Source organism: Lichenostomus cassidix, chromosome 1 (genome assembly GCF_008360975.1).
Source record: "Lichenostomus cassidix isolate B80296 chromosome 1, HeHo_3.0, whole genome shotgun sequence".
Taxonomy (NCBI): domain Eukaryota; kingdom Metazoa; phylum Chordata; class Aves; order Passeriformes; family Meliphagidae; genus Lichenostomus; species Lichenostomus cassidix.
The window spans coordinates 59,885,716-59,909,638 of record NC_139479.1 but is presented as its reverse complement, the minus strand read 5'-3'; the positions used below and the strand labels follow the sequence as shown (position 1 = coordinate 59,909,638).

The 23,923-nt window shown below is 41.1% G+C and overlaps 1 protein-coding gene across 6 annotated transcripts in view; it reads left to right on the top strand.

Moving 5' to 3' along the window:
- Positions 1-23,923, top strand: part of ENOX1 (ecto-NOX disulfide-thiol exchanger 1) — a 365,143-nt gene that overhangs the window by 100,081 nt on the left and 241,139 nt on the right. For all 6 annotated transcript variants that reach the window (XM_085059363.1, XM_085059338.1, XM_085059308.1 and 3 more), the window contains exon 3: positions 12,120-12,197. The gene's annotated coding sequence lies outside the window, so the exon portion shown is untranslated. The remainder of the gene's footprint in view (positions 1-12,119; positions 12,198-23,923) is intronic.

The window sequence follows — 23,923 nt, the reverse complement described above, 5'->3', positions numbered from 1 at the left end:
GAAAAAGATTTTTAAAAACATTTTTTCATAAGATTTTCCAAGCTGCCCTGCAAATATATTTTAACCATTAACTTGTTCTTGGGGTTTTTTTGAAGCAGGACATTGCCAGCTCTCTGACTAATTTGAGTAAATTTATGCCACCAATAATACAACCAGTTCAAACCTGCATGCCTTTCTCTGTCTAGTAAGTGGGTGCCACTGAGCTGTACAGAACAATTTACATGCATGTGAGCTGCCAGGATTAGACCTTTAAACATCATTTCTGTGATATCCTCCTCAAAATTGCAGCTAATAATTTAGAAGCCTTTTTTTTTCTTCCCATCTTAGTCATAAATCCTCTTAAAGTGTAACTCTAAGTAATGTAGATTTAAATACTGTAATTTAAAAGTAAGTATTTCTTTTTAGGTTTCTTGGTTTTTTTTTTCCTAGATGGGGGGTGTATCCTGCAAATGCTTTAGAAATTAGAGCCTTATTTCCAGTACAGATACAACTGTTCTTGTGCTCTCCTCAGCCTGACTCCTGTCCGCATGCTGTCTAGTCCACACCCAGCTGGCTGCTGTTCTGTGCCAGAGCTTGCTGACACAGCCATCACTTGGAAACTTGTAGGAAACATCATCAAAATATGTCCTAAACAGAACAACATGGGATTTCTGAGGGACTTGATATCCTCTTCTGCACTTAAAGCACTACATATATGCACTGTGGTGCTGTTGGCAGATGGAAACTAGTGTTTTTAAGAAGTTGATTTAAAAGGTGACAGATTCCAGGCAGACAAAACAAAACAGATTTTCTTGCTATTCTAATTCCTGCTGGATATACACCCGGATATCTAGAGAAACACTGTGCTTTTCAAACCTTTACCTGAAATGACCTTGCAGAAATCTGGAGAATTGTCTTTGCAAACTTGTAGTCAAAGTATGTGTAAGGACTTCTTTAGTGAACCAGTTCTCAAAAGGGGCTTAGGCTTTCTCTGTGACCCCCTTTCACCCCATGAAAACCCCTTTCTAATTTTTCAACAGGTTCTGTGTTCAAAAGCTTAAAAAACTGAATTTAAATATTTCGGTCGAACTGAAATGCTCTAACTGAAGAGCATTTACAAAAGTAGAAACTTGTATTTCAGAGTAGACCCCCACTTGTGTTTGTAGTGTGCAAAATATGTTCTATGCTGCCAGACATGCCGACTGTACCTGGTCTTGGAAATGCTTTATGAGAGATTTCATCTCTCACAGATTTCATGCTTTTATGGTTTTTAATATGCATGTGTGCTTGCAAACACAGAAGTTCTGCTGTGCAAAGGGCTACTGTTCTTTTGAGAGTATGACTCTTAGGATTAGGCTATTGGAGGCCCCATCTCCATCTTTTCCAGAGGTGACCTCTGTTTGTACGTAGTTTTCTTTGCAAGAGTTTCCTATGCATGCAGCTTTTCCATTTTTCTATTATTATTTCCTTTATTAGCTCATGACACTTATACTTTAGCAATGGGCGTATTGCAAATGCACATACAAGTCACTTTCAGTCTCAGGAGGAACCTTTTTTGCTCAAAACAACCTTAATTTATGTAGCTATAGTTGTTGGAGTGCTTGAAGTATTTATTCCAAAGCAGAATTCTTCTGCTCTTCGGTGTTCAGTGGTCACAGGCTAGTTTTGCAGAATCTTTCCATGTGCAGGGCTATAGGGATGTGAAAGGATGTCATTAAGATTCTTCCTTGGATGACACACCCTGACACATGATTGCTGTTTTTTGGATGAGTTGTTTATTTTTATTTCATTCAAATTTTTCTTTGCTGAAAGCTTTCTGCCGGTAATTGCAGGCTCCAGAGTCAGTGGTAACATGGCAAAGACACATCCCAAATATAACAGATCCTAATTATACTTTCATTTCTTAAAGTCTCTGTCAGGCTGATTTCTGCTTAAAGAGCAGCTTGCCAAACTGGAAGTGAGCTGGCCGGTGATGTGAATAGGAAAACTATGCAGAGAAATAATGACCTTTCCCTCTGTCAAGGGCATCAGCTTGCTCGTTACTGCAATGAGGTGGTGTCACAGAATCCCTCAGGTGTCCTCACTGATTCCTGCTGATAGAAAGTCAGAAAGCCTCCACTCTTCTCAAGCAGACCCTGGCTGTATGTTCATGTGGGCATGGCAAGACACACATATATCCCCTCCAGGCTTAATTATGTGGCACATGAATGTGAGTGAAAACGGAGGCCAGCAAGAAGCTCCAGCAAATCTCTGTCTTAGCAGTTTTTCTAGCCAGAAATAGTCTTGTGGAAACCCCACAAGCACTGCTCATTCCTCCAGTCTGTAGCTCAAAAAAGAATGTATTTTCATATTGTGGCTTTGCTCTGAGTAGTTTAAGATGGCAGTTTTCAACCTCAGTTGTGCTGCTTACCTCTCCCAACCACAAAAAATCACTGTGTGGTCCCAGTCTCGTCACATAACTTCAAATAAATACAAGCATGGCAAATGCTTCTAGATGCATTTTGTGTCTAGAGTCATGGACCTTGGTTTTAGAGAAGGCAGTTCAGTCCAAAAGACCACTTTCTGCTTTGCATAAAACTGTTTGATACCATCACTGCATAAATTTTGGTGGGCCAAGGACATGACTTTATTGTAAGTGACTCTCTGTAACAAACAAGTATCAAAAGAAATGAGAATATGTCTCTTGTGAGAGAGGGAAAAGTTAAGAATAAAAAAGGAAAAAAGAAAAACAAGCAAACTGACAGAAGAGTAGGTTTGTATAACTCATTAACTTTTGACATTTTTAATGCCTTCCCTTCAGGAAATGGAAGAAGTGGACAATGTTTCTGAACTAGAAGGACTTGTGGAAAGTCTAGTCCATGTAGTAAATCTACATCGGCAGAAAAGTATGCATGGCAAGCAGTTACTTATCTGAATAATACCTTCAATGTTAACCAGAATTTCTATTTCATGTGCAGCCTTCCCAAGTCATTGAACTGATCAGAAACTTTGCTCCAGTGTTTTGAGCACTATTCCTGGTGTAAGAGCCACCTTAATTCTTTTTCTTTGCCTCCAGTAAGAAAGTAAGAAGAAACCCAAGTTTTGCTTTTGCTTGTTCCTTATTATCAACTCTGGATAGAGACTCAAGTCATACTGCTTTTGCCACTGAAAGAAAAACCCTGTGGTTATGCAAAGTTCCTTTTATATTAGTATAGCTAGCATTTGCAGTCCTGATAAAAGCATTCTCCTCCAGGCTGTTGTTTTCTCCAGACTTACTGCTGCCACCATGCCTCAGGCAGACTTCATGGTCGTTATGCTAAAATGACTCTTTCCTGAGGGAGTTACTCACAAAGGTGGTAGACACATCACTGTTTTCCCTCCCCCGTGTGTGTACACTTCCCTTCTGGTATCTCTTAGAAATTCCTCCTTCCTGTTATTAGTGGTCTCATTTCAAGGATTATGGAGGTTACGGTATTGTATATTGGAGATGCAGCTTTGCCAAGCATTGATTTTTTTCTTTATTTTTAGGATATCAGGTGTTTGGATAACAGAATCAAATAAGTAATCTCTTCACAAGGATTGGATGGATTGCATTATATATATATATATATACTGTGTTGCAGAGATACTTATGCGGTCAATTGGTTAATAGCACTTTTGGCCCTTTTTATGAGCTGTTCATGCTGGTGCTGTACAGTGTCTAATCATGCTACATTGATATGAAGAAAATCATGTTTGCATGATACAGTTCCCCATTATATTATAATGGGCAAATTACTGCTGTTTGTATTCCACTTAGGATTGGCAGTAATTTACACTCAGTTGTAGCTGCTTCGATTTAAGTGGTTATGTGCTCTGAAATATTATGGTGTTCCATACCTTTCTCCTCTCACAGTCTTTCCCAATTGGATTGTCTGCCTTACCTGTGTGCCTGCTGCTGCTCTGGGCTTGGGTGGCCGATTTTCATCTCTCTCTTTCAGTGCTAGTCCACTCACAGTAAAAGTCTGCATATTTTCCTCACATTTGGGCAGACATTTGTAGGTTTTTTTGTTGTAGCGTTGTGCTCTGCTGACCCTAGGATGCTTTCAGCTGGACCTAGCTTGGAGGGAAGTGATAACTGTCCTTCATTCAGCACATGTGAGACCACACCTGAAGTACTGTATCTGATTTTGGGCTCCTCAGTACAAGACGGGCATTGATAGACTGAAGCAAGGCCCCTGGAGGACCACCAAGATGCACAATGAGCTGGAGCAGAGGATGTATGAGAAGTGGAGAGATCTGGGACTGTTCAGATCAAGGGAAGGTCACTGGGGAATCTTACTGCTGTCTGAGACTACCTAATGGGAGGGGATGCACAAGTCAGACTATTTTCAAGTGTGCATGATGATAGGAAAAGAAGCAACAGACACAGTTTGGAACATTTGAAATTCTGACTGTGTTATATTTGGAGGGGCAAAAAATCACCGTAAGTGTGATCAGAGATTGACACAAATTGCCCAGAGAGGCTGTGAAATCCCCAACCTCAAAGTTGTTCAAAACTTGACTGGAGAAGACCCTGAGCAACCTGCTTTAAGCAGGAGGTTGGACCAGGGGACCCCCAGAGATCCCTTCCAATGTAAATTATTCTATGACAACCTTAACCTCAGAGAGAGTAGATGATATGGGCAGCTTAGAAGGTCTGGATGGGAAACTCTGGGAATCAGTCTCCAGAGAATAGGATTTGGAGGGAATAGCTACTCATGGAATCATAGAACAGCCCAGATTGGAAGAGACCTTGAAAGATCATCTGTCCAACATTCTGTGGGAAAAGGAGCCTAGATGAGATTATCTATCACCCTGTCCATTTGTATCTGGAAAACCTCGAGACAGGAATTCCACCACATCCCAGGGGAGGTTGTTCCAGTGGTTTATTGTTCTCACAGTAAAACATGTATTTCTTACATTAAGATGAAACCTCTCTTGGTACAACTTTTATCCACTGCCTTTGTCTTTTCTCTGTGTCTCCTTGTGAAGTGAATGCCTCTATTCTCTTTTTGTCTGCCCTTTAAGTACTGAAATACTGTGATGAGGGCCCCCTGAGCCTTCTCTTCTCCAGGGGAAGAGAGGCAATGACTGAATGTAATTCCCATCCAAAGTTTTATAAACAGTGCCACTGAAAGAGAGGAGAGCAAGACAGCTTGCAGGAAGGTGAAGGACAGAGACTGTAACTCTAGCCAATTCCTCTTCTATTTTTGGAGAACTTGGAGAGTAACTGAGCACAGAATACCACTGCTGTCCTGAGGCTTGTCCAAGACTGCTGTGGTTTAATACCAGCCAGCAACTAAGTACCATGCAGCTACTCCCTCACCCCATCCCCTAACACCCCTCACTGTGGGGAGGAGAATTGGTGCAAAGAGTAAAAATATGGATTGAGATAAGAACAGTTTAATAAATGAAGCAAAATAAAATTTAATATTAATGATGATAATAATAATAATAATGATAATAGTAGTTATTGTAATGAAAAAGAAAAAGGAGAAATAAACCTCATGAAAAACAAGTGATGCACAATACAATTGCTCATCACCAACTGACCAATGCCCTGCCCATTTCTGAGCAAGACCTTCTATAGTATGAAATATCCCTTTGATCAATTGGGATCATCTGTCCTGGCCATACTCCCTCCCACTTCTTGTCCCCCTGCTGCCTCACAGAGCACAGGAGCCTGAACAGTCCTCGACTCAGAGTAAGCACTACTTAGCAACAACTAAAACATCAGTGTATTACCAGCATTATTCTCATGCTAAACCAAAAATACAGCACTGTACCAGCTACTAGGAAGAAAATTAACTCTATCCTAGCTGAAACCAGGATAAGGACACAGCTAATGGTAAAATGATGTGGGGCACTGGCTGACTCCTGTACCCCTTCCTGGGGTCAGTAAGCAGGATCCTGAACAAGATGCTCACAGTTAGGCAGTGCTGCCTGTCTTTCTTTGCTCCCTGCCTCACTGCCTGCCTGCCTACCTTCAGTCCTTGGTAACACCCAGGCTGCTGGCAGCACAGCAAGGAGGCTGGTGAGTATTGCTGCATTAACCTTTATTAAAGGCTGTTAGCATTGTGTGCTGTGACATGTACCTGGTATTTATTACTGTTCCCCTGGATTGCATGTTATCGTCTTGGATGGATGTGAGCCAGTTTCCAAATCCTGCCCTTCCTCTTTCCCTCCCACGTGTTCAAAATCCAGCTGTGTTCAGCAGGTATAAATGTGCTGACCTAGAGAGCCGATGACAGCCAGCTGCACTCCCCTATCCCCTTTCTCTCCTGTTTCCTTCACTCATTTTTCACATGAAGCAGTTCTGCTCTTTCTGGTGCTCAAAATGGGAACTGTGCTTCTCGGTGCAGAAACTTTCTGCCCTTGCCGTCAGTCACACAAGGAGTTCATGTGGCAGCTGCACCAGGTTAGGAAAAGAATGACTTCTACGTGTGCAGTGAGAGCTAGCCAGTCCTTAATTCAGTTTTCAAGTGTATAATATGTATTGCACAAGCAAATAATTAATTCAGTTGACCGCTTGAAGTTTGTTATGAGCCGCAGTGGCAGTAAGGCATTTTCCAGTAGCATAAGTCCTAGTAAGTCTTTGTAACTATAAATTTTCCTGTGGCATCTTCTGATCAGTAAAACAGGTCTTTTGCTGTCTGGTCAGCTGTCCTCCATGTCTCAGCTGCCTGGGGAAGGGCAAACAAAAGCATTAGACTGTCCATGAGAATATTTCCCTTCCTTATAAAGAAACGTTCCCCAAATTGCTATTCATTGATAGATTCACCCCACGGCCCCCTTCCCAAAACAGGTCCCTGGACTGAGGAGTCACAGAGGAGTCAACAGTACATAGGAATCACCATCTGAATTGCCTTGTGCAGTAAACATGAGGCTCTGGCTTTCACTCTTCGGGTGCTGGTGGAACTGGAGATGAGGTGTAGTCTTTGTGCTCAGGTAGTCAGTAGAAGGAGACACCTGTAGTGTTCAGAGGGTTCCAAAAGTGGAGCAGCCTTTGTACCTGGCATTGCAGAAATGTGGGTGAAAATATATGTGGTGAAATGTAGATGAAATTGGTTGCAGTGAAAAACTGAGCAACAGCACCTTTTTAATTGTGCTTTTTGACTGTCATACATGAAAGGCCCAGACCAATCAGGGCACCACTGGTCACTGTTTTATTGCATTTGGCAAAGCTGAGTATGAAGAAGATGCAGGAATTTCTAGGATATTGAGGGAGGCATGAAGTTCTTTCCCCCTCTGAAGTTTGTTCTTTAGAAAAATAAGTAGGACAGACAGAAAGGGGACATTCCCTTCATTATCATGATAGTGGTGAATTAAGATATACTGGGACCAAGAGTCTAAACAAAGGCATATGCTATGATGGGGTGTAACTGTACTGTGTGCATTAAAAGTCGATAGCAAAGAGCTACCTACAAGTAAGTAGTAAGTATCTACATGTAATTGCTACAAGTAAGCAATTCTGCAATATCTCCAGCAGTCCAGGGCATTGGGTGTCTGTGCATGTTCCAAGCCAAGTGTTGGCTTGTTGTGGGACAGGAATTGCACTGTTGGAAATGACAGGCTGCCAAGCTGTTCTCACAGATAGACGCAATTTTTGTAGTGAGCCAAGAATTAAACTTTGTGGCCAAGAGTTAAACCTTGTGAACCCATGTTAAAGAACCCTTTTGTAGTTCATATGGTATTTATGCATCTGTACTGTTAAAGAATAAGTCTTATTTAGAAATACGTCTCAATTTTGAAATCTTTTTCATTTCCTTTTTTACGTATTGTTCTTGCACTACAAGAAGGCATCATCTGCTGTTTTTAAAATGTACTGTAAGCTGAAAGACTTGAATAACAAATTCTACATTAAGATAATCAACCTGTCTAGACCAGTGGGTCATGGCACTGAAACTGCCTGTTCATGAAAGCTCAAAATTCTTCAGCTTTAGAAACCCATGGAAGCACATAAATCACTCAAAATAAACCCGCAGAGAAATTTTATCCCCTTCCCCATTGCTGTCCTGCTGTGGGAAAGACCTTTTGCTATTCCTGATTTCCCCCTGGAGTGAAATCACATCCACCATTCAATACAAAATTAATAAAGGTATATAGAGCATGTTGAGCAAACACTGACATATCCCCAATGGTGAATTTACATCCCCCCATTCTGTTTAAAATTAATAAAGGAAGACAAAGCATACAAAACCAACACAGGAGAGTATAAAACCCCACACGCGGAGCCCGCCAAGGCTTGCCACTGCTGCGCTGGAGTAAGCGACTCTAAGCGTGAGGCAAAGCACGTGGTGGGAATGCTGCTTCAGGAGGCAGGTTCAGAATGCTGGTTCCCTGGGTAGGTTCAGGAGGGCTGCCTGGCACCATGCCCAGTGGATTTGTCACTCAGGAGTGGGCATTGCCTGAGCTATTTGATGTGTTTGCAACGTTTCTGTGACATTCCCTCCTTCCTGCAGATGATGTGCAGGATAAAAGATGCTGTTACAATTGGAGTCTTGCTCCACTGCATCCCACCTTCCACTTGCCTTCTGCCCTTGCCTCTCCCAAAGGCACACTCTGCTGTCATCAGTGTGCAGCTGTGAGTCTGTAAAAATGTTCTGTGATCTGAACAGCCAACCAAAGGCTTCATCGGCTGTTGTGATGGACCAGGGACTGCTGAATGAAAATATTGTGAATGTCTGTGACATTTATCCCCTTCAGAAAACTGCCCTATGTTAGTACAGAAAATAGGTAAGGGTCCTCAAATAATCTTCCTGAATGATTATTCAGTTTTTATGTACCTCTTTATGAACTGGGAGACTTGGCATGGAGGTCAAATACCAGTAAGATGGGCTCCAGCAATTAGCCTACAGAAATTAAATATAATGCTTTTGACTCAAAGTAGTCAATGACCTCTTCTTTACCAGCACATACTACATCTGTACTCTTCAGAGCTGTGCCAACCCCCTCCACAAGTGCCAGCCATTTATCCAGCTGCAGAAACTTCCCACAACTGCTCGTGAACAGTTGGAAACTGTCAGCTTTCAAAATGTTTATGGCCACACATTTCTGAAGAAATGAGCTGTCTTGTGTTGCATGCTGGCTTCAAGTTAAGCTATTCTTTATCGCTCTGATGTTCTGTAGACACCTCTGGTTACCCCCAGGTTTGCAGCACCAGCTTCTCCCACCAGTTAATGTATTTTATGAGCCTGGAGATGATTTGGCATAAAGAGGAGCTGTGCCAAAAAGAGTTGTTCCTGCTTGTCTTCATCCTTGTCTTTTTCTCTGTACGTGGGGCATCTGAAGGAGGAGGATGCTATAGCTGTGGCAAGGAAAAGCTGCCCAAACTGCTTTGTAGAGTGATGGCTGGTGTGCATATTTACAGTTGTCCAGGAGCAATGTCTCAGCTGTGTGTCTTAGGCTCCTCACCTACCAGCTCCTCATACTGCTTCTAAAAGAAATTGTGCCAGTCTGTAGTGTTTTGTTAGAAATCTGCAAATTGTATTGGTTGCCACAAAAGCAGCGTTTATTTGGAGACTGCCTCACAAAGACTCCAGAAATTTTTTCAAGTTTCATGTCCCAGGTGGGATCAAGTCAGTCTTTAGGCATCCCCCTGGTGCCCTGTGGGACAGACCCACAGTGTCCTCCATCTGCCAGCACCTCAGTGTGCTCTCAGTGGGTACAAGGCCAAACCACGATTTTCAGAAGTGTATTTTGCAAGCAATGTCTTTCAGCTAACTTAAAGGCGAACTGCTCATTTGGATGAGGAACTGTGTGTTAGGTGGGATGAAGCTGTTGCAAGAAAACATCTTCCTTCCAAGAAAATTCCTTTCTGTAGGTGAGTCTTTAGTCATCTCTGTAACCTTTGTCATCCTCTCCTCCCTGGGGAGTCTACTCTGTGACCTTTGCTATTCTACCACAGCGCCTCATAAATTATAATTCTTTTAAATGGCACTTAGGCTGTCGTAGTGACTGCTCGCCTTGAAGATTTGCAGTCTACCCTGTAATTCTGAGAGGGAAAAAATGGTTAAGTGACAGAAGAAATATTGTACTTCACGATAAAACTACTTTTGTGTTTCATTTTCCACTCAAGCCATTCATATCCCTGTCACTAACCTCATTCAGGTCAAGGGCTTGAGGCAGAGAATGGGCATAATATTTTTTGGTCAGACTGATGCATCTGAATATTGGAAACATCTGTAATTTTGAAATTGAAATGAACATTGTGTTAAATCCTCAGGCAAATATTATCAAGGCATAATAGATTACTGAAGTTTGCGTTTCTTTTGGCAATTCAGACCAAGACTCTGTTGAATGGTTATTCCAGACATTAATGAACCTGTTTACACAAAGGGAGCTGCTCCTTATGGCTGCAAATTAGATCCTGGATTCTGCAAACTTCATAGGAAAATCTGTGGGCCAAGTAGTTGAGATAATAATGAAAAAATTAATCAGGCACACATTAAACGTGAAGCATGGAAGAAAACATCTGCAGCACTCAGTGGACGTCTGGGTAACATACTTGCAGTACTGTTTTGCCAGCTTACATCTGGAGTGGTTCATGAGAAGAGAACAGATGCTAGTGTGAAATAGGTCATCATAGCAGCAGGGCATCAGAACAGAGGCATTTCTTTTTTTTCTTGCAGTAACAGCTATTTCTTTTTATTCACACCAATTATGAAAATGTTAGCCAAGTCTGAAACGTGAATGCATGTATTGTGACAAGCCAGTACTCTTAAAGGGTGTCTAGGTAAAAAAACAACCCAACGAGGAGGGTTCAGAGATGCAGCCCTTTTGCATTACACACTGAATATTTTTTAACAGACATAGTGATTATTTTTTGCTATAATATTATCTCCCCATGCTTTATTTTTGTATTTAGCAGAGATATTACTAAATGCCTTCTTGGTGGCAAATGCCCAGAAGCGAAGAAGCTAATTCAGGGGAGTTTCATCAGTCATTTCAAAAGAGAGGTCACACAGATAAGAAAAATGAACAGTACACAGTATGTGAAGCAGTGACATTCAATGAGCCCTTGTCACTAGCAGCCATTAGCATGGAGGCCTGCTGTTACGTTTCAGTGCTTTATGTGCTTTTCTTGACCAGGCAGGGAGCCTTCAGAGCACTATAGCAGTTAAAACCATACAAGTTATTGTTTCTTTCTTGGATGTTTTATGTTTCTAGTACCATTTAGATTTTACCCTGTCCCCTCGTGCATCTAAATTTTAAAGAGAATCAAAGAATGCATAATTTATGTCTGTCCCAGAGGTAATGGAGTGACTTAATGATATCCGTGAAGGAGATGATTTTAAATTCCATGTCTTATGCAAGAGGTGATATTTATATAAAAAGTGCAAAAACTGGCCTCAGGGATGCTCAGATAATTATCCTTACAACAATGGGTGTGGATTCCAGGGAGGAATATTGCAAAAAGCTTTAGTTTCTTGTGTGTCACCATCCCTTCTGTATCATGGTTGTCATGACTGAAAACTTAGCAACTGGTAGATCTCAGGCAATATGACTTGTATTTTGACTTGGAATAGCACTTGCAGGAGGTGTGAAAAGACAGGTTTGCTTTGACTCTGTTGAAGAATTCATGCAAGATGTGAGGCATTTGTTTACTGCTGAAATTCTTTCTTCATTTAAAGCAAAAGCAATTGTTTATTGATGTTGGGCAGAACCCATCAGTATGTGCTTCATCACACAGCACAATTCCACTAGACTGTTCCTCTTCTCCTTTCCCAAAAGCCTAGAAGTGCCATGGCTAGAAATAAGTGTCTAGTTCTTTGATATGCTATATGTTTGAAAATGCACTTTAAGGTCTGTATTACAGACAGTTCAAAGGGAATATAAATTGATGCAGTATTCTCTCCCTTCTAGTCCAGTCCCACATATTCATTGCATTTTTACCCTGACTGTTTTCAATAACATATCTTTAAAAACAGCTTACCACTTTGCATTTTATTTAACTTGGACTTTTCTATATTTATATAATTGTTATGATCTAGCTACTCTTGTAGTTTAAAATGTTTAACATCCTCTAAACTAATTCCACACTGACTTTTAACATTGCGTATCCAAGGAGACAGCTAACATCTTATTTGCTTTTCCTTTGGAAACTTTCTAGTTTTAACTCCTCTTTCTACTTCTTGCAGGATTGGCCATGAGAATTTGTAACGTTCCATTGGAAATACTGTGATGGGGCCACTGAGATCTTACCTTCCTATGTACAGGTCTGTAAACGGTATTGCGTTCTGACTATTTGTCGTGGTTTTGGAATGGTATTCTCCAATTTGGTGTTCCCACTGAAACCACTCCAAACCATGTGCTTCTCACTCCCTCCCTCCCTCCCCTCTCCCATGGTGAACTGGAGAGGAGAATTGGAGTCACAAAAAGGTCATGGACTGAGGTAAGAACAATTTACTGGAAACAGCAATGAGATAAGACAATGAACAGTAATCAGCAATAATACTAATGACAGGGTGTATAAGAGAAAGAAGTCTTATTGCTCACCCTATGGAGACCTCTGACAATGCATGACCATTCCCTCTGCCATGCTACCCCAATCCAGAAGTGAGCCCTTCCCCCCTGTCCTTGGAAAATGATCTAGGTGGTATAGAATAAACTCTGGGTCCTACCCATACCCCTTTCCTGGCTACTGCAAAAATTACCCCGGCACTGACCAGAACCAGGACAGTATTTCAGCATGTAGACCCCTGTGCTGACTTGTTGTCTTTTTTATCTCGAATGCATGCAAACTAATCTAATTTTATTCTGGAGAGTGTGGTGTGAAAAATTATTTTTGTTTCTCACCAGATGCTTGGGACATAACTCTATTCTGTTACTGTTGTACAGATGTAGAGTAACCCATTCGTCTTTCCTTCGAAGTGAATGATTGCAGTTTATAGAGTTGAACTGCAGAAAGGAATTGGGCCTGTATGTCATTTTCTTCTCACTGTTATGCCTTTCAGTATGTTTTGGAGCTGCATTACCCTAAAAGGCCCTGCAATCGATTGCTTCCACCCAGGTTGCTCATATGTGAGCAGCTGACCACAGTTATTGCTGTGAATGTTTTCAGAAGCACATTTAGCAAAGGGTCAGCAGAATTACTGAGGCTTTTGGGTCAGGAGGAGCTCAGGTTCATGAAAAGTTTAATAAAATGAAAAAAAAAAGTTTGTATTTAAGAGACTGTAAAAAGAGCATAGTAGTAATGGCTTGACTCCTGTAGTGTCAGCATGGCAAGGAGCGGTGAGAAGCCTGTAGCTAATGCTGTGTCCTTGTCAGCTGAAATGATAGTGTGGCCAACAATCACTCTGATTTAGAGGGTAGAAAACACTCCTCTGCATTTCAATATGTTTTTCTATGCAGCTATAAACCAGAGAAAAATTTGATTTCTTACTGCTTTCAAAGCTTGTACTGAGCAGCATTTTTATAGAAAACTGCTAAGAAAAACCTATGGGAATCAATTTTTCCATCTTGGTGGTCATACCCTGCTGTCGGTCACACTCGGGATCTGTAGGAATTGTATGCCCTAAATAGTAATTTTCAAAAATGTTTATTTTGGAATATGCTGTATTTTGTTTGCTTGGTTTACCTTGGAGTATTTTGGATGTTACTGCTTTCCTTGTTGCCTCTGTAGTCACATACGGTTTTATTAGTCTGTACGAATTCTGCAGGGAAAGTGGCCTGTAAACCTTAAACAAAATCAGATGGATTTAGGGGATGAGAGGTCTCCAAAACAATTTTTAATTTGTGCTTGGAAATGATTATGATTTGGTAATACCTTTTAAAGCCAACACAGCTCCAAGACACTTTAGAAACTCTTTAAACCTTGATGTAAACCTCACACAAGGCTACAGCTTCTGTAATGAGAGAAAGCCCTACATCAGACTCGTTGAGATACTGCAGATACAAATCTGATAGTAGTGCCTTGGGCCTGTGTTGAGTGAAAGCTCTGTGTTCAAAAATAAGTAGCTTTTCAGTGTAATTGAACAACTGTTGAATGATCTGTGTCATCCTAAGGCTTTGACTGCACTGCTTCTTTCTTTAATGATGATATCCCTTCGGGCAAAATTTGTGGTTTTCTTTGGCAGGGGAGAAAGAAGTGCAAAACACTGGAAGACGTTTAGGATAAAGGGAAAAAACTAGTTGCAGTGTTGGCATTTGGGTACTTTACTAGTAGCAGCAGCGACTTTATAAACTCTTCCTTTCCAGATCTGTCTATGAGCGTTGCTCAAATCACACTTCACCTAAGACTTCCAGGAGTTACTGTTAAAATTGCCAAAACAAAGTGAAATTGGGCCTGTGTCTTAATAATTTGATACAAATGCAATCAACAACTGCCATGTGGAGAAGTTTTAGGCAAGTCATTTGTCTAAAACACATTTTAAAAATGTCCTCGTCCACAAGTCTAATTCTTGAAAACTTGTGATGTACATACAAATTAGTATTGTGCCATTTAAAAAGAGGATAAATACGATATTAATTTGAGATATGTACATATATGATGTATGTCTATTAAGTGGCATAAAGTAGTTTGGATATGGGTGTGCTGTACCTTCATTAAAATGCAGAAGCAAAGGAAAACCAATTTAATTAAAAGGCAAGACAGTTCTACTGAAAAGGATATAGAAGGTGTAATATCCCCTTGGAAAGTATTGCCCCAAGGTATTATCAAAAGGTATTGCAAGAAATAGATATTTACATCAATAAGAATGCCATCACAGATATATTTTTCATATTATACATTTACAAAGCAGTTACAGCAGTTACACAGCAGTTGCCTGATGGAAGGCTGAGCTCACTGATCCTCAGCCTGGGGTTTGAGTGAAGCTTCTTCTGCAACTGCATAGGTATCTCTTGTACCACTTCTCTGCAGCCTCTGGTGTTGACATTGAAGGGAAACAGGATAGTGATCTAGCTAAATAATTAGTTTAACCTGGGTCAGCTTTTTCCATTTTTCCCATGTCTTTCACTCCAAGTTTCAAGTATTTTTTTTTTAATTTGTACATATCTCCTTGTTGTCTTAATCTCATCTATTTCCTGCATATGATCCCTCAGCCCCTTCCCCAAAGAGGCTTTTTTCTGGAGATCTTTTTTACTTGTTCTTGCTTTGTTGGAGTTTTATTAATTTATTGCTAGAGTTTCTAAAGTTTTTCTGCCTCTTGAGGTCTCCTCAAACCTTTGCCCTTTGGCACCCCTATGGTGAAACAAGTGTCTTGGTTTTACATGGAGCAGAGAAAAACAAAAGTGGTGAAAACAGTTCCTGGCCACCACATGGGATGAGAAGCCTCTGACTCCTGGGGCTGGGCTCCTCTGTCCTATCCTGTTACAACCTCCTGGGCACATGGTCAGCCTGGGCTGGCTCCTGGGGGAGTTTGGGGAGGGGAGAACTGCTCCATTGTCTTGCTGCTTCTCCAGTGAAGAAATCACAACTGGCAAAACAGCAATCTGTCGAAAAACACAGGAGGGAAAGGGAGAAAGGAGAGGAAGAGTCCAGGGAGAACACTTTCCCACCCCAGCATGCAATCATGGCAACTGTACCTTTGATCTCCATACTGGTGCTGCACATGGATCTGCTGCTGTGTTAGATCAATGCTTACCTTAAAGCCATGCTGCCAGAATGGCTAAACCCTCTTTGCCAGCAGGCTTTGCTCAGGGCTCAGCTGTCTCACCAGAGGCTCCAGTGGAGAGCTGCACAGAGAAAGCAGAGGGAGTTGATGCACAAACCAGACCTGTGGAGGAGCATGGTTATCTTTGTGCACCTTATATGGAAATTACCTGGCTGCAAAAAGGCAGGAAGGAAAGGGGATGTTGCTGGAAATATGCCATGTGTGCATTTGATGCATATATTTGAATTATTGAAGAGATGGAAACAAAATAGTTTGGTAGCTGGAGAAAATCTGTAAGCTAGATGCTTGAAGGAAATATGGGAGGATAAAATGGGAAGTGTGGGGAAGTAAATCTCACAAAGCTGCCATGGAGGAACAGTTATATTTTATTAGAACAGGAATCCAAACAAGACTGTGATTTTGTGAAGACTTTTGTGTCCAAATCATGAGTCTTATGCACAAGCTAATTATAAACACAACGAAGCTGGTGCAAGGACTTGAGCACAAGTCTTATAAGAAGTGACTGAGGGAGCTCGGGGTGGACTCGATGATCTTGGAGGTATTTTTCAACCTTAACAATTCAATGATTTTATATGCATTTGTTGTTTTTATTTTTGAATGGTGGCTCAAAGCGTCTGTGACAATTCAGCTCTGATTTTTTGTTGCCCACAGCAAGACATGGAACAAGTTGTTACTATAGAAAACCTAAAATGGCAGTTTGCTTACCTGAGTAAGAGCTGTGGCCAGAGGTACTGCAAGAGACTGAAATTCATATGTATGCAGGAAAAACAAACCAACAGCCAACCCAGGCAGCAGATTGACCTTCCACTGGCTTTGATATTTTGAGTTCTTTTCAACGTATTTCTGAGATGGTCACAAATACTTCCTCTGCCGACGGAGCAGTCCAGAAACATCCTTAAATACCTCCCTGTTGTTTAATAACAGCTACTGCCCAGAAGAATGGGAAACCAGTTGAGAGACTGCTGCAAACCATGCAAAGTTTTCATAGGCTCAGATCAGGACTAAGGCTCTTTACTTGCTTTACTCCAGTGCTGTCATCTTCTGCTTCAAAGTGGCCCTTAGATGATTATCTTTGCCAATTTAGCTCCTAGGACATAGCATAAAAATAAAGGAGTTCTTTAGTGTCAATGGTCAAGAGCACCTTGAGGACACCAAAGATAATTTGGCTTATTCACCTTCATTACTAGCAAGAGCAGAGCTGTCTAGATAATCAGTGAGAGATGTTTATCTAATCTTCCAGTGTGGAATATTTCAGTGCCACCCCATCTAGTCTCTTCCAGAGCTACCCAACAGTTGGGTATTTCTAAAATCCAAGTTATGCTCTATTTGTTCCATAGGAAGCCATCTGGTGTCTTATTTACAGTGAAACTGAAGAACAGTTGAACATAACTAATTTTATGGTAATCTTTCAAATATTAGAAGGAAAAATTACTTTACATTGTAGCTGATTTAATTTGTTCATCTGTTTTCCAGAATAAGCATTTGCAGATCTTATAGGTCCCATCCCAAATACCTTTTTCCTGTCTTCATCCCCTTTACCTGTATCTTTCCATGTATTGCTAACTTCTTGACACAAGCACCAATGTTAAGAAGCTGAATGTAGTTAATATGACTTTCAGCTGATACAAATTAACCCAGAATTATAAATTTCAATAATTAATTATGGAAATACACCCTCAACTAGAATGACCCCAATCCATATTGTGCCTCAGCTGTGTGCAAGTGGAGTCACTGCTAGTGCCATCTCTTTCTTCCATCAGTTAAACTCTCTCAGTATGATTCTGGGTAATGAATGACGCTGTTGGAGAAGCACTAAGTGTGCAACTGATGGCTCTCAGCATATGGATAATGGCACATCTTGCACCTTCTCATTGCCCACAGTCTGCCTGCACAGAGATAGCTGAACAATAGATGAGGTGAAATGGTGGCCTTAGCACATTTCCGAAACAATAATTGCCCATTAGGTCCCTTTAAAAGAAAGACAGCAAAGAACTGGTAAGTTTTTTATCCCTAAGGCCCTCAGAAGAATCAATCACACGTCATGAATAATAATAGTAGAAGAGGGAGGACAGCTGCTCAACTGAACATCATCAGTATTGACACCTTCCAGGAGGAGTAATCCCTTTGACCGAAGCAGGTGTCACAATAAGATAAAAGTCATAAGCTACAGCTCCAGTGAGAGTCTGTAGCCATATACAGAAAGATATGAATTGATTTTGCTCCTGAAAGGCAGTTAAAACATCTTCTCCAGCTGAGAGGAGAAATCTGCTGTCACCACTACAGTTCATGTCTCCAGAAACAGCAGTGAAACTTGAAGAGATAGTGCTTAAAAAACAAGGACTGTTCAGATGGCCAAGCTCCAACCAAAATGAACAGTTAAAAACCAATCCTTTGTTTTTTTCCACCACAGCCCAGCACAATGTTGGCAGGTTTATGTTCTTTTCTCATGCTTTTTAGCTTAAGTATGAAGAAAGGCTACCTGTTGAAATAGTAAACATTAAAGGATATTTTTTTAAAATTAATTTTCATGATAGAAAATCATAGAATCTTAGAATAATTTAGGTTGGAAAAGACCTTTAAGATCATCAAGTCAAACCCTTACCCCAGCACTGCCAAGTCCACCACTAAACTATGTTCTTAAGTTCCACATCTACACGTCTTTTAAGGACCTCCAGGGATGGTGACTCAACTGCTTTCCCTGGGCAACCTATTCCAATAGTTGACAACACTTTCAATGAAGAAATTTTCCCTAATATCCAACCTAAACCTCCCCTGGTGGGACCTGAGGCCATTTTGTCTTGTCCTGTCACTTGTTACTTGGGAAAAGGGGGCTGACCCCAACCTCCTTTCAGGCAGTTGTAGAGAGCAATAAGATCCACAAGTCTCCTCTTCCCGAGGCTTAACAAACCTAACTCCCTCAGCTGTTCCTCATAAGACTTGTGCTCTCGAACCTTTACCATCCATCTATCTTCCTTGCACTACTCTGGACATGCCCCAGTGCCTGAGGGCTCCAGAACTGAACACAGCACTTGAGCTGTGGCCTCAGCAGTGCTGAGTGCAGGGGGACTGTCACTACCTTAGTCCTGCTGGCCACATAATTTCTGGATGATGGCGAGTTTGATCCTGCAATTAATATATTCACAATACAATCAGTATTAGAAGCTGCCTATGACAAGTATTCAGCTCCTTTTTGTCAGCCTTGTAAAAACTCTTTAACACCAGCTTAGTTTAGGACTAAGCTTTGTTCATCTTCAGAACTCAAAGCTGAGCAAATTCAAATCAATATCATAAGTGATTGGAAGGCAAACCCTTGATTTTGTTAAATTTTCAGCTTTCTTTCTAGACTGAGGTGTAGCACATTCAACACTTGTGGGATTGAGAGTCCCAAGATAGACTGCTGCAAAACTACTCAGGTTTTTAGGGTCAATTATCACTTCAGAAAAGGAAAATACGGAGAAAGTGACTACTGTATGCCACTGGGTAAAAAACCAACCAGAATCAAAATGCAAAACTTAAAGGAAACCACATTGTCTTTGTTATGATTGGTTGACTGTATGGATGAAATGACCCCAAAATGGCTGTAGGCAACCATTCAGGAAAGAATGGGTTCCTACTTAATGTCATTGATCCCACATTCACAAAAAAACCTGAAAGACCACTGAATTTTGTGTTCAAGAAGTGGTCTGAGAATCTGAGGAAAGCTTTACCACTTTGCTCAAACAGCAGAAATAAAAGTAGAAAGATGAGAGATTATCTTGGGTCAAGCTACTCTTTAACTTTGAGCCTTCAGAACACTATTAAAAATTAACCAAGGAAAAGGTAATACATACTATTGCTCAAAATATCCTAGAACTAAAAAAAATATTCTTCATCTAAGTAGCCACAGGTTTTTTTCCTAGAACTCTCCTAGTAAATTAGGAAGTAGCTTGAGGGTCCTGCAGCTCTATTGATTGTACTGACACTTCCCATTAGAGCTGTGGCTGACCCACTTCTGAGGGCATCCACTGATGGAGATTCTCTGAGCAATTCATTCCAACACCTAATTTTCCTTACCATTAGAAAAACTTTTTTTTCTTTTCCTAACATGTGAGTTACTTCTATATGCAATGAACAGGAATAGGTTATTCCCTTTGTTCTTGCAGCCATATTTGAAATTTTCAGTGTCTTTTGTCATGTTTCCCCAATTTCTGTCCTCTTTGCTTTAATCAACAAATTATTCCTTCAATTTTTTGTCATGTTTTTAGAGTACTCACTATCAGGCTGTTACATCCTCCTTAAAACATGGCATCCAACACTTTGCCTGAGGTTATGGTTGAGGTCTTTCCAAAAAGAAATAAAAATATAAAAATATCTCATGTGTCTTGTAGATAACACTCTTCTTCGTATTTCCAATCTGATATTCATACATATATGACAGTGACTCTGTTAAAGCTTGTGATCTACAGGATAACCTCAGCTCTTGCATAGCAAGACAAGCCTGTTTAGTTATTTCCCATTGAGTGTTTGCTAAGTTAACTGTTTCTGACCTCCCCTCTCAAAGTTAATTGCCAGCAGCTCTAAGATTTTCTCAGTCAGTGATCTATGTATTCTAGGGTGAAATTCATAAGGCCCAGACAATTTGAAAAATTTTAACTTATCTCAGTTCTTTCTAATCTATTTTTTCCTATTATGAGCTGAATTGGTATTCCTTTGTCTTCAGTGTTAACTGTTGTGGCTTTCTGATCACCACTGATCCTGCAAATAGCTTTTCCTCCTGTGTGGCAAACCAACTCTCTTCTCACTCTTGCTAATAGTGGTTTTTTACTATTGCACTGAGTGGTTTTTTAGGAAGTTTTCCTACCTTTACAGCCCCCAACAAAAGTAGACAGAAATGTAACACAGAATAGACAAAGGGCTTTGAAAGACAGAGTACAATTTTCATAATATGGGTCTCCACAGAGGAGCTAGAATTACAAGAGCAGCTGAAGGTAGTTACAACAGTACTTGACAGGTAGCACGTGAATGTCCCTATTCTTACAGTCTCAGAGAAGAACCTGACTTGATCTAATTGAAACAAGAGCCAGCACCAAAGAGACTAAAAGAAAACATTTTAGAAGTACCAAAGATCTTGAAAGCAAAGGTCAAATATTATATCTAGGAGAGGGCTGAGTCAGAAATATGGCACCCTGTTTGTAAAATTGACTGATATTATGTGTTTTGCTTAAAGGAAACTTAATTGCTTCATAATGCCGTTCTTTAATGTTTTAGGCCAACTAACTCACTTTAGTTAATCATGCTGTTCTGTATTTCTGTCACTCCATGAAAATATCCTGAGTGTTCCTCTCTTCACCCAGTTTTTTTACTCTTTGGAGGTGACAAGGAAACAAGTGGAGAAGGGAGAGGAGATGATTAGAGTAACAGGTTAAAGACATAGTTTATTCTGCAGTGTGTTCTTATACCTTTTCCCAATATTCCTTTCTTTTTCTTTTTTTTTCTGTTTTGTTTTTTTGAGGGAGGCGTGAGCTGTTCAGTGATGTTTTTGTAATCCTGGCCAAAGTTCTGCAGATCAGCTCCCGTCAGGTTCTTGTGTCTGTCACACGTGAGTGAGATCAATCAAACACACTATCTGTTCCCAATGAAGTGTAGATATACAGAGAAAGAGATGTGGTTGTTCTCTTGTTCTGGGGCATGAAGCATTTTGAGCCTCTGATCTTCCTATAATCCTTCCCCTTTAATGCTAGAGGCCTTTGTCTCCAGATTTTGTCATGGTCACTCCTGCAATCCTTCCATTAATGCATCTTTGTTTTTTCCATATCCGCAGCTCTGTCTGTAGGTTGAAGTGAGTTGGGATTTCTGTCTAGGAAGTTTGTCTCTGCCAAGAGCCAGAGAGTCAGCAGGCAGCTTGCAGTGCCACAGGATGGGCTTTCAGAAAAAAGTCAGTGTTTGATAGCCAAATGCAATATAGTATTTTAAGGTCTTCAGATGTAAAGAAACCCCACAAGTCTACATGGATGCCCTTTGTGACAGCGTTTTGTTTCTTATGAAATGTTTCACTGCATGTGCTGAGGATTCATTTGACTGCTGACAGTCTCACCACTGAATGCATGATGTGCTTAAGACTGTGGAGCCTAAATCAAAGTAGAGGGTTTTAGCTTAGCAACCTGTGGCTGGTCCAGAGGCTTTTCCTCACTTCCTTAGTTCTCCTTTTGTACTCCCTTCTGCAGAATTTCCCCAAAGGTTGAAATCCTTGGTTTATGCTTCAGTCTACTGGCATTCAGGTGTTCAGTGAGGGTCCGTAGACCTACAGCTATGGGTTTATCTCTACACAGTGGAGGAATTCCCTCTGTCCAGTTTGCAAGCCAACCAGAAGCTTTGTAGCATGATCAGCACAATGCTGAGTACAAGCTAATGAATCGCCATGATTGGCAGTGTTCATTAGCTCTGACTCAGTGCAGTTAACTCAGCCTCAGCACTGCCAGTGAGTTTATGTGGCTTCCAGGTCTCTCTGACCCAGAGCAGAACAATCCTCCATTCATTCTGTGGGCTGGTGTCATCCCCCACACCACGCAGGCACCTGCTGTGGTGGACTTTGCACAACATTTAAAGCACCACAGATCCCCAGAAACAAAGTACTCCGTGAACAAAGAAACCTCCTTTAATGGATTGATGTCCCCTGTCCCTTAAAAGCCCCACCTCAGTTTCCTGGCTCCCCCTCGTGTCCCCTCTGCAAGGGGCTGCCCATGCTGTGAAGGCACATCGGTGCCAGCTGGCAGCTCTGCCCACAGCTGCCCAGGCTGTTCCCAGGCACAGCACACCTTGTCTGCTCTGCCTGCCTCCCTCTCCCTAGGCAGCACTTTGTGTGCAGCTTCACCGTCCGGCTGCTGGTTTTCATTAAACTTCCAGTAATGAAATTACCTCTTGTGACTTCTCTCCAATTTTTTTGTGCTGGCTCAAAAGTGGGTTCAGATTTGCTACTGCCCCTGTTCTGCCAGGAAAGGTGTAATAGATGGACAGGCAGAGGTTCAGTTAAAAATAACCACAGTGAACGAGAATCAGACTTGCTCTTTGCGCTTAGGCTGCATTTTTATATTATTTTGATACTGCATTACACAGATCTGATCTGGGAGCATACTGCCTTCAAGCTCTCATTTCCACACTCATCACCAGAGGTTGCCCTTCCTTCGGCAGAGCTTAAAGGCTCAGCAGATTCTTTGTAAGTGGGATCTGAGAAATGATTCATGTTAAAAGAACCATTTCTTTAAAATGATTTTTTTTTTGAATGAACCTAGTATGGTTTTGGGTATGGCCAGTCAAATGATTGAACTGGGGTCAGGGAGGGGATGTGGAGAAGGGGGGAATGGGTCAGGAACAAGGCCCTGTGATACTCACCAATATAGAGAACTTTATATCCTTCAGTGCAGTTCTGTTATCAGAAGCAAATCCCTGCTCCTCAGCTCCCTTATTTCTACGTGTTTTGTCTCCACAGTTTGGTAGCTTATGGGAGCCTGTCCCAGGAGAGAAATTGAACAATAAAAAAAGTGAATTTGTAAACTGATGGAAACAGTTTTACTTGAAAATTGAAAATTTTGCATGTTATGTCGTTCTGTATTTGGGGCATTGCAGCTTTTACGACTGCATGATCTCCCCAGTATTTTGTTGTTCATATTCCTTGTTCAGTATTGGACATCACCAAAAATTTTCACTTTAGGTCCTTCAATAGGTGAGATAAAGAACAAAAAAAATTGATCTCATTAAGATTTAGCTGTGTTATAGCCTGTAGCTGAATCAATTACTTTGGGTATCAATGGTATGACAAAATATTCAAGGCCACTTGGGCTTGGCTGTAGAAAACGACTAATATATTGAGGAACATAAGTCTCTTTGCCTTCATGTTTGTTTTGTTTTCCTTGGTGGAAAGAGTTGACTGATGTGACTGGAGCATTTTGGCTCTGGGATGATTACTAGCTTCTTAATCTAGGAAGTCAGAGTAATTTGACTACGTTGCCAACTCTTCTCTGCTCCCCACTCCAGCTAAGACAGGTTATAGATTGGACAAGGTTTGAAACGACTCTCCTTTTCAAAGCATTGTTTGGTGAAGAAGCAAAGAGCCGTTACCGCTTTAAGAGAATCTGTCACCTTGTCCTCTAGAAGAAAGGCAACAACAATCTTTTCCAATAATGCACCCGTTATCTCCCTACTGGAATTTATCAGGCAAGAAACATATTGATCCAATTTGCAGGTTGCAGCCTGTAGTTCTCTAAACATGTCCAAACCCCGGCACATGATGATGTCCAGAACTTCGTCTGAATTTACTTTGCAGACGTGTACCTCTGCCTGCTTTCTCCCTT